At 44.8% G+C, this 13,854-nt stretch overlaps 1 long non-coding RNA gene across 1 annotated transcript in view; it reads left to right on the forward strand.

Annotated features, from left to right (window-relative positions):
- Gm31508 (predicted gene, 31508) overlaps positions 1-4,914 on the forward strand; it is a 131,646-nt gene extending 126,732 nt beyond the window's left edge. The window contains exons 2-3 of the long non-coding RNA NR_154989.1: positions 1,155-1,255; positions 1,389-4,914. This is a non-coding gene — a long non-coding RNA (predicted gene, 31508). The remainder of the gene's footprint in view (positions 1-1,154; positions 1,256-1,388) is intronic.
- Positions 4,915-13,854: the final 8,940 nt, after the last annotated feature.

Here is a 13,854-nt window from a genome sequence, read left to right on the forward strand (position 1 = left end):
TCTAGCTTCTCCATTGGGGGCTCTGTGTTTAAAACACCATTTCTTGAACATCTAAGCTCTCTGTGGGGAAACAAGGATTTGATGTTGTATTTGACCAGAATGCTATAACGTAGAGAAAAATCTAAAGGGAGGAAAATATCAAGTTGATTCAGGCTTATACTGTATTTTGAGTATGATCTTATTCAGACATAATTTATAAAACATCAGCTTTTGTATATAATACTCAATTTTGAGTTTGACTATCAAACCCATAAAGATAAGTCTTGTTGTATATGGAAACCAACTCTCTGTAAGTGTAGGCTTCTCTATTTTTCTTTTTAATAAATTTTGTTTCTCTTTTTATATATTTTAAATTTGTATTATTAGGTACAAAGTTAAACTCCCCTTTATACTTTTTCCATTCAAAACTATTCCTCTTCTGAAACTACTTTTTGACATGGAGTCAGTTACGTCTGGAAAGAATTGAGCTGTATCAAGTATCTTGTTTAATATTTTCAATGTGTATCTTTTTCAGTTTTTAATCTTAAACTTTGTGTTCTTACATTTAAAACATATACTTCGATTTTTAAAAGTGGTTGCTGTTGTGATATTTACATTTTCCTGTTATATAATTGTATGGAAATCGAGCCTTTTGCTCTCTCACTCCCTATCTGTACCTCTCTTCTTTGTTCTGATATCCTCCTTTGTTTTGATCAGTTATAGTTCTCTTGTGTTTTATACCCGACCTTGTTACCTCTGTAGTTACCCACACTTCCACTCTCCAGTGGTTGCTGTAGAGACCACAACAGGAGTCCTTGGTTTAGAGGAGTGTATGCTAAAATAGTATTTCTCTTATTTCCTGGATGATACAAGGGCATTCTTACACTGTGACTTCTATTTTTTTTCTTGGCAATTATTATGTTTTGATTCTCCTTACGCTTTAAATCCTAGAATAATTTTCTTAACGAATTTATGTTCAGTTAGAGACAGCCGTCTCTTAACCTTTACTGATAGTTTTTATTTCTCCCGACAGTAATATGTATCTTTCTGACAGTATTTTTCCTCTGTTCAAAGTCTCCTGTTTTGTTTCTTTATTATTTAGCATTGTTCTACACCCGCTGAATTTTCAAGTCCTGTTTGTTTAAAGGCACATTTATTCACTCTCATCTTTAAAGGTGTTTCTGCTATGAGTCCAGTTCTTGTTTGGCGATATGCATGGACAATTCTACAGCTGTCGTTTGCTTGTCTCCTGGCTGTCATGGTCCTGACTATCAAGGTGGTATCAGTATTGCTACTTCCTTTTAATGAAAAGCTTTATTTCTTCTATGTTTAGTATTTTCTGTTTTCTTCCAACAGTTTTGGATTGCTATGGTAGGTACAGTTCTAAAATGTTTCCCTATCGTCCTCAGGCCTGTGATTTTCAGTGCAGATGGGTTATGGACATATGAAGAGTGGAGGCTACCGCCCTGTACAGGAGGGAGTCTGAAGATACAGCCTGGATCCTACACCAACTGACATGGATCAAGGGGTAGAAGTCACAACTGGGCTGGACTTGACTCAGTCAAGCCAAGTGCTATCTTTGCATGCAAAGTGTTTTCCCATCTTGCTTTGGAGGATATACATACAGCCATAACGGAGGCTTCTACAGATGTAGATAGTCTGTAATTGTGTTAGAGCAGTCCCTGGCCCCTAGCTGTGAAAAATTAGACCTTCAGGACTGTATTCTGACAGCCTAAGGGAACTTGGAGAAGTGTCCTGTGTTTCTTCTGAGAACCCCAGTGTGAGCCACAGCTTAAGGGCACTAAGCACAGAATCAGACATGTCTCTGTTCCAAGGATCTCTCTGCAAATATATGCACAAAGGCTTATTGTTGCAGGGCACAGAAAACTGATGCTTCCCCAGTTTTAGTAGTATGGTGATGGACTCTGAGGCCTTGCACATCCTAGGCAAGCCCTCTAACATTAGAGCACATCCTAGACCCTGATTTTAATTTTTCATTATGTTCTCTTCTGTTGAGACAGGGTCTTGTATAGCTCAGTCTGACTTTGAACTCACTGTCAGTGAGAATGGCCTTGAACTGCTGATCGCCCTGCCTTCACCTCCCATGCGCTGAATGTTTTGGAACTGTGCTTGGTCAGGGATACCTTCTCTCCTTTCTTCCTTTCTCGTCTTCATTGGGTTATTTATAGTGCCTCGTGTGCCTTGTGTCTGTGTCTTCTGCATTTAGTTTTGTGCATGACTTTAAAGCGTCTTCAAGGGAAGTCTGGTGTGTCCCTCAGGTTTACTTTCAAACCCATTGTGGCTTACACTCCAATAGTCTTCCCAATCCTGAAGCCTTCTGAAACATCTATGGGACATTTGCAGCCTTCCATTTCTGTTCCTAGCTAATGCTTCAAGGTGCGCTCAGTTTAAGAGGTGGGCGGGTACTTCAGGAGGAAATCAGTTCACATCTCCATGTGTCCTTCATTTCCAGGATCTTAATTCTGTTATATCTAACTGTTGCTTATCCCAAAGCCCTTGCTTGGTTTATGTCCTTAATGTAGTAAAGATTCTGCTAGACCTTAACCATAGGGGGTTTTTTTTTTCCTTTATGATTCAGTGTAAAATTTGAAAATTGTTGTGGAAAAAAATAATGGATAATGTTCCAATTATAGATGTTTCCCCCTTTCCTCTCTAGAGTTGGTGTTTTATATATTCTGGTTGTCTTCACTGATCTCTGGCTTGTTTTAATTGTCCTCCGTGAGAGAATTCTATCAGCCTTCCGAGCTCAGCGTGTGTTAAGCACAGGCAGGAAGTCAAAACCCAAGTGAGTCTCCATTTACTAAAGAAGGAGATCCCAAGTTTTCTTTCAGTTCTGTTAGGAATTGATGACAAGATCAATTGGACGTGGAAGAAAACATGCTTCTGGCTAGTGGGCGGAAGCACAGCAAGTGGTGTAGCCAGGAAGCACTGTGGTCTACAACTGAAATGCGTCCCTGTTCACTAGTTTCATGGGTCAGCAGTATAATCCCTGACATCACTAAGCAGAGGCAGATGAAAGGCCTTAGCGTGATAAATAGTGACGAAAGTGAAGGTACTGTTCAGCAGTGGGACCTACTGCCACATCATCTGGCCTTGGGTAATAAATGACACACAGCACAGTGTATTATACAGACCGCTGGGAATGGCTTGTGCTTCTGAATCTCAGGCCCATCCCTTGTGTCTTGAGGCCAAGTCCAATCTGAGCAAGGAGGCACTTACAGAGGGCGGGATTGTGATTTCATGCATGGTCTGTAAGAGTCAGGTGAGACGGGCTTAGGACCTGTTATTAACCATGTTCAGCACTAGAAAGCAATGCAAATCTCCAGTTTCCCGTTAGTGTTGGGGTAATAAAGAACCATCCTTGTCATAGCTTGTTTTGGTGTCTGTGTGATGTGGCCATTTCCCACTCTCACCCTCTTGGCATCTCCTGTCCACATTCAGGACACAACCACACACACTAACACTTACTGATCAGGTTCCTGATTGCTGCCCCATGTGTTAAGAACCATGCACAGCTGGGTGGAGTGGGAGGCAGGTTAAAATCCTTCCCTGAAGGTCTCAGTGCTCAAGCAAATGTCATATTTGCTTTCTCTGTATTACCAGGCCTGACCTGCTCCATGGACATAACAGGTACTAAGCTGGATATGTACAAGATGGAAACGTTTGTGTTCTGTGACAAAATGTGGCACTGTCTTTAGAAGTAGAATGTTAAAAAAAAAAAGTAGAATGTTGCTGCTGGAGAGATGGCTCAGAGGTTAAGAGCACTGACCCCTTTTCCAGAGCTCCTGAGTTCAATTCCCAGCAACCACATGGTGACTCACAACCATCTGTGATGGGATCCAATGCTCTCTCCTGGTGTGTCTGAAGACAGTTACACTGTACTCATATACATTAAATACATATTTCTTTTTTAAAAAGTAGAGTGTTAAGGGCTTGAGAGATGGCTCAGCCGTCAGGAGCATTGGCTGTTCTTCCAAAGGACCCACGTTTAATTCCCAGGACCCACATGGCTGCTTACAACTGTCTGTAACTCCAGTTTTAGGGGAATATGACACTCTCTTCTGGCTTCTGCAGACACTGCATGCATAGAAATATGCACAGGTAAAACACCCATACACGTAAAATAAGCATAAGGTTGATTGCTTCTTAAGAACAGAGCTGTAGTGATTAGTTCCAAGCTGTCTATGTCACCCTTGAGATCTTGAAGGCATTTCTGGATGCAGAAGAAGAAATCGTTCAGGACCATTACCAACTGTCTCAACTGATGGCTTCAAGGGGCTTGGTCTACTGTGTGAAGGTTTTGGTAGGCAAATGGGATGGAGACTTCATTTTGTGTGTTGAAACTGACATTTCTCACGGGAGGCTATCTGGTGTCTCAGAGGGCCTGTCAGACTGTGCCCTTTATGATGGAAGGTAGCCCACACAGCTGAGCTGAGATTCCACGGCTGTGCTGTGCCAATCGAAAGTGTGTTTATAAGGTTCAGGAATCCAATTTTGCCTGGATTATGTCCCTGCTTTGCTTTGGAATGGAAAGCTATCTTTATCGGTCAAATAGAGGATGAAAATGGTTTAGGTCTGGATTTCAGGCCACTTCTCGGTCGAGCCGGCAAGATTGTCTCACACACCACCTGTGCAGCATAGGTCCCAAACACTTCAGAACATGTGTCCCTGTTTGGTACAGAGAAAAACAGCAGAAATAATTCCATCTGAGTGTGTGTCCAACAGGCGCTCTGTAGCCCATATCCGGCTGGATATATTTGTTAAGAAACTTGAGTTGGGCAGGTCATCTACTGTGGAGGGGAGGCTGTGAGGGTGCTAGGGTGCTGAGATGTTCATGCAACACTCCTGCTTCCCCATGTTTGCCCTGGCCACTGGATTTCACACTGTGCTGTAATAAAAGCTGTTTCTAATCTCATGTTCTAATGGTCTGGTCATTCCCGTTTGAGTCAGTAAGGGCTAAGGATGAGGCAGTGGCAGTAGCTGCCAGTTTGGGTTGTATAAGGTGGTTTGACAAACCACCAGCAGTGGAAGTCACAGGCCTGGACAACTTGATTAGCTTTCCACTTGCTTTTTGTGTGTGATGCAGGGCCCTTGGTTTCTGGCCTACATGACTGTAGTAGATTTGCATGAAAGAAAGGGAATAATTATGAAAGACAGAGGTGGAATGGTGGTGCACGCCTTTAATTCCAGTACTTGGGAAGCAGAAGCAGGCAGATTTCTGAGTTTGAGACCAGCCTGGTCTACAGAGTGAGTTCCAGGACAGCCAGGGCTACACAGAGAAACCCTGTCTCAAAAAAAAAAACAAAAAACAAAAAACAAAACAAACAACAAACAAACAAACAAAAAAACAACAACAAACCAAACAAACAAATAAACAAAAGGATGATAAATAAAATATGATTCTTCCATCTCAGTTTAGAAGAGATTTTAATCAAGGCTCTGAGAAAGAACATTTAGTTAGGGAACTCCTCAGACACGCAGCCACTACTAACCACTGAAAGAAGACTTTTAAAATCCTGAATAAATGTGTATTAGTAAGATAAGGCTATTCTCCTCTCCTCCCCGGATGTACTGCCTTCTCTTTACACTACGGCTCCGCCCCCATTCTCTGTCTTCATAGCTCAGCTTCCTGGCACTGGCCCTGCTAGGGGCATATTCATCTCACTTTCATCCAGAGCTGTCTAGCATCTGATGCCTGTGGCCTTGCCTGATGTAGGCAGCTCTGAGCCTTCTACTTGAGCCTGTGCTATCTTGGCTTGCAACTGCCTAGGAGCTGTCAATAGAGGTCAAAGATTCCAGGGGTCTAGAGCTGGTGTTTCTGACATACAATAATAGCTCCCTCTGTCCTTATCCCCTGCTTCTTGCCTTCCTCCTTTGCTCCATCCTCTACATCTGCTGGAGTCTAGCAGTCTAGAGTCCCCCACTGCTTGATCCTTCCTGGCCTCTTTGCACTTGTGCACACCTGGTTCCCCGTGTGTCTGTAGCTTTCCATTTTAGTCTGTAACTCATCACATCATGTCACAAGAAAAAATTGTACTGCATCCTGTGGGTATAAAATTATCTTCACCTCTGGGACCTGTCCCGCTGTTCCTTGGTGGTAATAAGTCTTCAGTGTAGCTAGTTGATCAATGATTGTATTTCTATTGTAATCATCATCAAAACTGTTTCATGGATTTCCTTGTCTTCAGTACATATCAGGTGCCAACCATGTACTAGACACCAATCACCCAATGCTGCCAGCTGTGGCATGAATGAGAACCTGTGGCAGTAGCTAGGGATACATACAGTAGCTAGCCACCCAGGTATCTCATTCGTGTATGCTTTTATGGTGTGGAAGGTTGGCAGTTCAAAGCTTGCCAAGCAGCTATGCCTCAACTTTGTCTTACAGGGCCTTGGGATGATCTGGTCTAGGCTTTGAGTGGAGTTAGTTTCCCAAACAGTGTTATTCACAGAATGGCATCAAACTGCTTGGGGTGGACATGGTGTGTGTGTGTGTGTGTGTGTGTGTGTGTGTGTAGGGGGATGTGTCTCAAATTCCTTGCCTTGCATTTCTCCCACACTAGTTGTCTGAAAGAATAGGAATCTTACCTAACATCTAATAGCATAGGTGAGGAAACTCTCACCCTGAGACGTCACACAGCCAATTAACAACACAGCAGGTTCTAGGGCTTGAATCTTTTTTACTTTGAGCACAAAACCTCCTTTCAAGCCTGTGTGGCCAAATCCATCTATCATCCATCTATAAGCTGTCTATCATCCACCTATCATCTGTCTATCATCCCTCTGTCTGCCTATCATCTATCACCCATCATTTATCATCTATCATCCATCTACCTATCATCTATCAATCATCCATTTATCTATTATCTATGTACTATTCACCTACTGTCCATCTATCATCCATCTGTCATTTATCATCTATGTATTATCTATCTATCTATCTATCTATCTATCTATCTATCTATCTATCTATCTATCTATCTATCATTTATCTTTAATCACCACCTGTCTGTCCAATCTACCATCTTTCTTTCTCAGCATTTTCCTCTGTTGTGTAACTAAACTTTTCCTGGGGAAATGCAACATATATCCCTACTCATTCCAGATAGGGATCCCACAACACTCCAAAGTATAGGTACCACCCAAGTCCAACTTGGTGGGTTACTTACCAGAGTAGAAATGACTCAAAGACAGGAGCATCACTGAAGTCTATCCCAGCATGGGTGACTGCTCACAAAGCTGGGAAACAGAGCACACTGCTCAGCCTGTGGGCAGTTCAACAGGTTGGAGCATGTCCTTTCCAGGTGCCTCAGTTGCTCTATACATTTTCCAGGTGGGTAGGTTGGTTTCTGTGTCATTCAGGGAGCTGCTCTGGCCCAAGAGTCTTCTTTGAAGCTTGGTTATGACTGGAACTCAGCTCTGAATGAATGTTTACTCTGTCAGGGAGGGGCCTGGTGAATCTGGTCAGTTGCAGGGACTTGAAGCTATTTCGAGTTGTTTAACCTTCCTGCTTAAGAAGTTTCTTGAAGGGTGGAATGTTTTCATCTCTGAGGAAAGGTTACACAACATTCTTTCTCTGCACTGCCTTTCTAGGCAACTTCTTGGGCAGGATGTTGCCATTTGGCTCCATCTTGTTATAAGGGACCCCATACCTATCACCACTGGTTGAATAGCTATTTGCAGCCATCCACATTTTATGGCACGTGGCCTGAGGCAAGTGGTTTGGAAACTGTCCTTCTGTGTAGTTTTCAGACCAGTGGTTGCTTCAGGCTGAAGGCAAGCCCAGATCCCATTTACTCAGTGTTGGGAATATCTTTCCTTCAAATGAAGTATTTGCCCCTTGAAGGAGGAGGGGCTTCATTATACACAAGAGCTGGGGAGTAGGGGAGGGCTCAGAAAGGTGAACGCTTTACGAAGGTTATAAATCAGTAAATGATTTCTGGGAAGACCAGACTCTTTGGTGAAGAGGCCTGCAAGATGGCCGAGAAGATTCAGGGATGCAGCGAACTTGGGTTGTCACCCATGTTGGGGTAGGCTCTTTAGTGATGCAGCTGAATTTTTAGTCCCTCATGCCTTAGGAAGTAACCACTATAAGCAATGCAATAAACCCTTGGCTCACCAAGCTGCACTTGGATGCAATAGTTGCTTTAGTCTGTTGTTGGGGCCCTATCAGGGTGACTTGGTGTTTGTTCTTATCTCTCTAAGAAAAGTGATATAACACCTACTCTAGATAAGAGTGGAGGTTCCTTCCTGGCCGATAATTTATGTCTCCTTTAATATTTTATTAGTATGCACCCCAGAGCCAACAGTGCATGCCTTCTGTTAATCATGCTCTGTCTGGGATTCTAGAAGGATGCAGCAATGCATTCCCAGTTTCTTTTCCTAAATTCTGCATTACTGTCTTGTATTCTGTTTTGACCTGTGTCAGAAACCCATGAGGTGCTGATATTTTTTCTTTGGACAGTAATAACTAGAGAAATACAAGTAAAAATAGTACTGCTTTTAAAATTACTGCTAGGCAGCCTCATACATTTATATAATAAGTTTTAGTCATTTTCAACCCCCATTCCCATCTCTTACCTACACCTTCACTGGTGAAATGGTTCTCACCAAGTATCTTTCCTAGTTTCCTATCTTATTTTTGTTTATGGTCCATTGAGCTTAATTAGTTCCTTGCCAAAGCATGTGTAAGAGGTTATTTGCTGGGGCAAAGGCAACATATTCGTGGTTATACCACTGAAGAAAATGACAGTCTTGGGAAGGGGTGAGGGCTCATGAGACTCTCCTCTACCCATGATGAAAGGTTGTTAGGTCCAACCTCATGCAGGTCTTATTCAGATAACTGTAGCTGCCCATGAGTTCCTGAGCACAATGCCCTTCCACATCCCAAAGACATCTTTCTGCTGAACACTTCTCAGCCTTCTGGCTCTTTCATCCTTTTTGCCCCTTTTTCCAAAATGTCCCGTGAGCCTTGGGGGTGGTGACAAATTAGTTCCATTTGAGGCTGAGCATGCCACCATCACCTATTTTCTGCACTTTGTTCAATTATGGATTCTTGTGTTAACTGCCATCCACTGGAGTGCGAAGCTTGTCTGACAGAGCTTAGACAAAAAGCGTTGATCTGTGGGTTTGCATCAGACAGAAATGGTGTTATTACTAACCGGCATTTATGCATTTTCAGTTGCCTTCCATTTCTTTACATAGATCCCACACCAACTGAAGAACTCATTTCAGTACATGGGCTCTTCAGATTCGGTTTCCATTTGTCTCAAACATCCACTACTGTTGGCTCTTCTGAGCGGTGGTTCACCAGTGCTTCACGGGTTGTGAGCTGTGGTCTTCCAGCTTGCATGGTTTCAGAGCTGAGCTCAGCAGCAGCCCTTTGTTCCTTCATTCTGAGTTTTGTTTGCCACGGGCATCCGTCACACTTTCTTCAGTTGTTTTCTTTGCCTTTGGAGCAGTTTGCCTGCCATCCGTTCTGGTCCGCTCTTTCCCGTGTTTTGTTGTTGAGCGGAAAGGGTCGAGTGACTGGTGTTGTTCACTGATTTGGAGAACCCATTGACATTTATTAGATGTGTCCTTCCTTCTGTGATCTCTTCTCCTCCGCCTCACTTTGGGTTTTGGCCATTCTGGGCTATCACACGTCACCTCACAGAGCTAAAAGTGTTGTTCTCGGTTGCTGCTGCATTCCCTGAGTCTGCTAAAGAACCTGTCAGGAGCATTCTTTATTTTTCTTCCTGTGTCTATTCACTGTTCTTAGTATTTCTAACTGATCCCTTCTCAGAGTCACTGTCTCCCCTGAAATTCCCTGCATGCTCCTGCATGCTGTCGGTGTCTCACCCTGTACCCAGAAAGAAAATCCTGACTTTGAAAACTTGTGCAGAATAATGGATTTCATCGTAGTGTCTTCACACAGGCTGATAGGTTTCTTCGCTCATATTCACACCTCTCAGTATCCTTCTCCTCACTCTTGCATATGAGATGAAATGTGGTATTTATTGTTCTAGCTCTGGCTCATTTCACTTAACATCATGATCTCAAGTTCCAGTCATTTTTTTTTCATATGACATACTTGTATTCTCTATGGATGAATCAAACTCCCTTTGTGTGCACACATGCATTGACACATGTGTGCACAAGTGTGCACACCCCCCCACACACAAGCACACATGTTGATATCCATTCATCTGTTGATGAACGTCTAGGCTGACTGCACAGCGTTATTACCATGTTATTCACAGTTACTTTAAACACTGTGTGAAAGTTTTGCTGTATCTGCCCTATAGTACACCATTTCTCTTCACACCAAACCTCTTGAGTGTGTGTGTGACTCAGTTTCTGGAGCTCTTGGTATGACAGTAAATTAAAGTATCTTTACTTTGCCTCTACTGTGATAACTACTTAGAACTAGTCTAGTTGGCAATTGGCTTGGATTCTGCTGTTCATGGGGTTGCCTGCGCACACCTCTGATTTCAACAGCTCCTTAGATCCAGGGTGAGGGCTGATAGACTGGAGTCTTCTGGTCAGTATTTGGGTCACCCTGAGCACGGGCTCTCCCCTCTGCAGCCACACTTCAAAGAGCACCCATCTTTGCCACCATATCCTTCCTCAGGGGGTGGGGGGGAGATAATCCTGTTTCTTTGTCAATGTATGTTCCCTGGCTCGGTGCTAGAAGGCAGCAATGCTTTCTTCTCATTCTGACTTAGCTTCAAACACAGATAGGCTCCCAGGAAGGGGTTGCACACATGGACCAAACCCTTGGTCTGACTTGGGCCATGTGTCATCCTTGCCTCTCACAGTTATAGGGTTTCCCGTGTTACCGAGACTATAAAGTTTCTTTCTGTCTGTGGTGCTTCATGCCTTCCCCACAGCAGCAGTGTCTGTGGTACTTCATGCCTTCCCCACAGCAGCAGTGTCTGTGGTACTTCATGCTTTCCCCACAGCAGCAGTGTCTGTGGTACTCATGCCTTCCCCATAGCAGCAGTGTCTGTGGTACTTCATGCCTTCCCCACAGCAGCAGTGTCTGTGGTACTTCATGCCTTCCCCACAGCAGCAGCGTCTGTGGTACTTCATGCCTTCCCCACAGCAGCAGCGTCTGTGGTGCTTCATGCCTTCCCCACAGCAGCAGCGTCTGTGGTACTTCATGCCTTCCCCACAGCAGCAGCGTCTGTGGTACTTCATGCCTTCCCCACAGCAGCAGTGTCTGTGGTACTTCATGCCTTCCCCACAGCAGCAGCGTCTGTGGTACTTCATGCCTTCCCCACAGCAGCAGTGTCTGTGGTACTCATGCCTTCCCCACAGCAGCAGTGTCTGTGGTACTCATGCCTTCTCCACAGCAGCAGTGTCTGTGGTGCTTCATGCCTTCCCCACAGCAGCAGTGTCTGTGGTACTTCATGCCTTCCCCACAGCAGCAGCGTCTGTGGTACTTCATGCCTTCCCCACAGCAGCAGCGTCTGTGGTACTTCATGCCTTCCCCACAGCAGCAGCGTCTGTGGTACTTCATGCCTTCCCCACAGCAGCAGCGTCTGTGGTACTTCATGCCTTCCCCACAGCAGCAGCGTCTGTGGTGCTTCATGCCTTCCCCACAGCAGCAGCGTCTGTGGTGCTTCATGCCTTCCCCACAGCAGCAGTGTCTGTGGTACTTCATGCCTTCCCCACAGCAGCAGCGTCTGTGGTACTTCATGCCTTCCCCACAGCAGCAGCGTCTGTGGTGCTTCATGCCTTCCCCACAGCAGCAGTGTCTGTGGTACTTCATGCCTTCCCCACAGCAGCAGTGCTGGTTCTCCTCCTGGGATGACCTAGCAATTTAGGAGCATCTGGGGATTTCTTGTGTGCATTTCTTTTGTCTTAAAGGACCGCAGATCACCACAACTACCTCATAACCCTCTCCTAGAAATTGGTTCAAATTTTCATGTGAGTTGGCATCTATGTATCCTGCCGTAAGTGAGCACTGTGCCCCACCCCCCCCCCATCTCCTTATTTCAGAAAATCACCTGTACTGTGACCCTGGCTCTCTTTGGGGTCCAAGTGCAGGTGTGGTTTGGTAAAGTGTAGGTTCCCTTCTCTGGCTGCATTGCGAGGTTGAACACATCTAGTGTTCTCTGTCTCACTGTGGTCAGAAATCTACCTCCTTGGGTTTTATTTCTGAGCGGCACATCGTTTTCCCTTTGTAAGCATTCTTTGTTAGCCCTTCATTCCTGCAGCGTGAATGTGGCCTCTTTAGTGGGCCCTCCCTCTCACGTTCCTCTTTTCCTGTCTAGTCTCTGCTTCCTGCAAATTGCTTTTGTTCCCATCGGATTGTTCTGGTCACTGGCTTCCTTGTTAGAAGTGGTTCTCAGATGTCTGGCGTTGCTTGACCATCTGCTCATGATTAAGAATGACAGGCCAGCAATCAGCCCTGCAGCTCTGAGCGTGTGGGTGGAGCTGGCCAACCATGGGCTTCACTCAAGAGCATTCTGGGAGGGCCTGACAGGACCTCCAGGGGACAGCCTCTGCTCTTTCCTCTCTGCAGAGCCACAGTCTGTCCGCAGAGGAGGCCTTTTCACCTCACACATGGTGTGGCTGCCTCCTCGAAGCTGAGCAGCCCTCTTTCTTGCAGAGTGTGCCACTTAAATGATGAGGGACTTTATGGGAGCATTTCTGCCATTCTCCCCCCACCTCTCTTACTTTATTACTCCTTTCCCAAAGCTGGGAAATTGCTACTTATTTAAAATGCCTAAATAGACCTAAAATTTTAATTAAACTCTGCAATATGTCCTTGTTACGACTTTCCCATCAACTTCCCGGGAGTGTTGTATGTTATTAGGCTTTCTATCTCAGGGCAAAAGGCTTTTGTTTGCTGTTTTTTTTTTTTAAAGGCCCTGGACTGGTTTATGAAGGAATAAAAGTTATGAAGAGGCCACTTAGCAAAACCTTCCTGCATCCCTCTAGGAGAGCATGTATCAGAGCCTGGTGCTGCATCTGTGACTGTATCCCCAGTACATGAGATTTAGATTTTCCTCCAGAGGGAGGGGTTCACCCATGCCACAGTGGACAATGGCAAAATGGATTAGAGGAAAAATGTGCAGAGCCAGGAGACCTGAGGTGGCTCTGTCAGCAGGAAGGCTCATGCTCTCAGCTTCCTGGATGTGATGGCTGCTTTAGCTCTCTGACAGCCCTTGTTGCCAAGATTCTCCCAACAGTGTCTGGGTCAGCAGACATGTTTGACTCTGTGCTTTTAGGCTCTAGGAGTTGAGTGGCTTTCTTCGTGAGCAGCTCCATCCAAAAGGCACAAGGAGACCAATGTCTTAGAGCTCTTGTCACTGCAACCCAGACTTAGAAACTAACATACATTCTGGCCACACAGAACTTAGCTTGCATCCCCCAAGCCCAGGGTTTTGGTCTGTGGAGGGTGAAGATAATGACCATATCATTACCTGGAGGTACAAAGTCCCAAAGCACAGGTGAATAGTTCCTCTCTCTGGTTGTGAACATAAATATGTTTCCTCACCTTTCTGATTTCCTTATACAGTTGATAGATAAATGTACTCTGTAACACAAAACCTGCGTTAGACCCGTTTAAGGATATAGATACTTAGAAACCACCCAAGATAGAATTGGCTCCAGCCCTGAGAAACCAAGGCAGCTACTTACTGCTGTTTTCACTGGGGTAAAACACAGTCTGCTGCAGTGTGCACTAGGGTAGTTTGGAGTGTCACCCAGCCTGGGCCAGGAGTCAGAGAACAAGGTGACCTTGACAGATGTCTCCCTCTAGCACCCTGAACTCCTCCGGCTTGGTTGGGCTTAATAACTCAGCACCGCTACCGGACATGCACACACAACAGACATTCTCAGTTCCCTCAATTAGACTCTTCT

The sequence above is a fragment of the Mus musculus genome, chromosome 12 (assembly GCF_000001635.26).
Source record: "Mus musculus strain C57BL/6J chromosome 12, GRCm38.p6 C57BL/6J".
Lineage (NCBI taxonomy): Eukaryota > Metazoa > Chordata > Mammalia > Rodentia > Muridae > Mus > Mus musculus.